We start from the raw sequence: 2,949 nt of genomic DNA, 5'->3' as shown, positions 1-2,949 counted from the left end.
ATAAAAGTATCATAAGCTATTAAGATTCCAAATGAAAAATTGAAATACAAAAATAGAAATATGATGATTCCAGTTATGAACGAGGGAGATTCCAAATTTATTAAATGAATGGAGAGTATAGGTAAAAAATTGAGTGTTCCCATTATGAAAATAATAAAGATTTCTTATGAAAATAATAAAGATTTCTTATGAAAATTATAAAGATTTCTTATGAACATAAAGATTTCTTATGAAAATAATAGATTTCTTATGAAAATGATAAAGATTTCTTATGAAAATAATAAAGATTTCTTATGATAATGATAAAGATTTCTTATGAAAATAATCAAGATTTCTTATGAAAATAATAAAGATTTCTTGGAAAATAAAGATTTCTTAAGAAAATAATAAAGATGTCTTATGAAGTAATGAGAAAATTCACAAATGAAAGATAAAGCAATAACCAAAACAAGATATAAAAGAAGCTCCAAATAAAGATACAAAAACAGGCCAAGAATTAAAAGCACTTAAATAAATAAAGAGAAAAATAACAAAGAAACTAAAGTTCTAGAGGAAATAAATGAGCGACCATATTTTCTAACGACGTACAATTGTACGATCTCTTTTTTCTAATAGAGAGAGAGAGAGAGAGAGAGAGAGAGAGAGAGAGAGAGAGAGAGGAGAGAGAGAGTTGTTTTTTAGACCACCATTTTAAATTTCTTTCTCTAGTAAAACTAAATTGCTGTTATAGATTTGAGAACGAAATATATGTTTTTTAACAGAGAGAGAGAGAGAGAGAGAGAGAGAGAGAGAGAGAGATCATAAAAATATGACTATCATAAAGTCCAACGCCAAAAAATGAAAGAAAATATCTGAAGAAAACTTAACAATAAAATTCTGTAACATTCTATAAAATCGAGAAAATTGTAGCGCTTAACCGGGAGCACTATAAAATATGTTTATATATTATATATTTGTAGGAAAAAAATTTCTAGAAACTCAAAGGAAAATATTTTATATAAATTTACCCCGTCCAAGCCTACACTGATGTTAGGGTTCCAACACAATGGACCTTAAGTAAGCCTTTGACTTTACCCTAACTGAAAATGGAAATAACATCTCTCTCTCTCTCTCTATCTCTCTCTCTCTCTCTCTCTCTCTCTCTCTCTCTCTCTCTCTCTCTCTCTCTCTCTCTAAAAAAAAACATACATTTCATTCTCAATTCCACAACAGTAATTTAGTTTTACTAGAGAAAATAATTTACAATGGTGTCCCTAAAACAAGCTCTCTCTCTCTCTCTCTCTCTCTCTCTCTCTCTCTCTCTCTCTCTATAAACTCTAAAAAGCATAAATTTCGTTCTCAAATCTACAACAGCAATTTAGTTTTACTAGAGAAATAAATTTACAACTGTTCCAAAACTCAACCTCTCTCTCTCTCTCTCTCTCTCTCTCTCTCTCTCTCTCTCTCTCTCTCTCATTTGACGATATTGGTACTCTAATTAAGCAAGAACAGGAAAGCAGACGCAAAAATAATTATACAATAGCCAATCATAAATATAACAACAGCAAAAAAAATAGTAATTTCTATTAGCTGACAGTATCGAGCGGCAATTATGAACAGAGTGTGGGATGAGATGAAGAAAATTACACACTTTAGCTGTAAAGAAACTAACAACTAAAGATGCTACTAAAAGAGTCCTAAAATGATAATAAACTTGGGCACTTTTACTAAATCATTGCGCTACTATTAACTCCGTGAAAGGCTTCTGAAAACAGATGCTAATAAAATCCCGAAATTCGGTTGAAGATCTCTACGGATTTGTTGCTTCTACTTTAAATACACTTTAAACATCGATATATATATATATATATATACACACACACACATATATATATATATATATATATACATATACATATACATAGGATCTATACACATTTTTATGTACATAACCAAACACACACACGCACACACAGGCACACACACACACATACATATATATATATATATATATAATACATGTATATATATATATATATATATATATAATTTCCAACAAAAGGTATACGTTTAAAATTTGCAAATCTATGCAGTATCAAATTTATGACATAAGACAAAATAAAATTATAATAGCCAGTAAAATTACAACTAGAAAATGATGATCACCCTACATAAAAAAAAAAAAAAATACCTATTCTATATAATGATTCGTAAAAATGACAACTTTGCAATTTTTCATAAATTTACCCCCAAAATCATATCAAAGGAATTTAGAACTGTGTCATTTATATTGTTAATTCAGTTTATAATATATATATATATATATATATATATATATATATGTATATATATATACACACCTGTTATAAAAATAGAAAAGGCAAGTTTCTGAACTTTCTGTAGCGTACTCATAAAACCTGCGGGTATTGTTAAGTAGAGGGACAAGTATCCTTCTTAACAACACTTAAGCTGGTGTCACAAAAGAGCGTTTTCACACTTCATTCTTATCTTGATGCCAAAATGTGCACTAAGCAGTTGCTGTCAGAAGAACAATATTAAAGGCGCGTAGGTAGTAGGTTGGTCAGGGTACAGCTTACCCGTTGAGATATTACCGCTAGAGTTATTGGGTCCTTTGACTGGCCAGACAGTACTACATTGGATTCTTCTCTCTGGTTACGGCTCATTTGCCCTAACATAAACTTAATAGTCTCGCCTCTTCTTACCATATTCTCCTCTGTCCTCATACACCTGACAACACTCAGATTACAAAATAATTCTTCAATCAAGAGGTTACCTACTGCAATATAATTCTTCAGTGGCTACTTTCCTCTTGGTAAAGGTAGAAGAGACTCTTTAGTTATGGTAAGCAAGCCGCTCTTCTAAGAGAATGACACTCTAAAATCAAACCATTGTTATCTAGTCTTGGGTAGAGCCATAGACTCTGTACCATGGTCTTCCACTGTCTTGGGC

This window comes from Palaemon carinicauda, chromosome 39 (assembly GCF_036898095.1).
Source record: "Palaemon carinicauda isolate YSFRI2023 chromosome 39, ASM3689809v2, whole genome shotgun sequence".
Classification (NCBI taxonomy): Eukaryota; Metazoa; Arthropoda; class Malacostraca; order Decapoda; family Palaemonidae; genus Palaemon; species Palaemon carinicauda.
Note: the sequence above shows the minus strand (reverse complement) of the source record.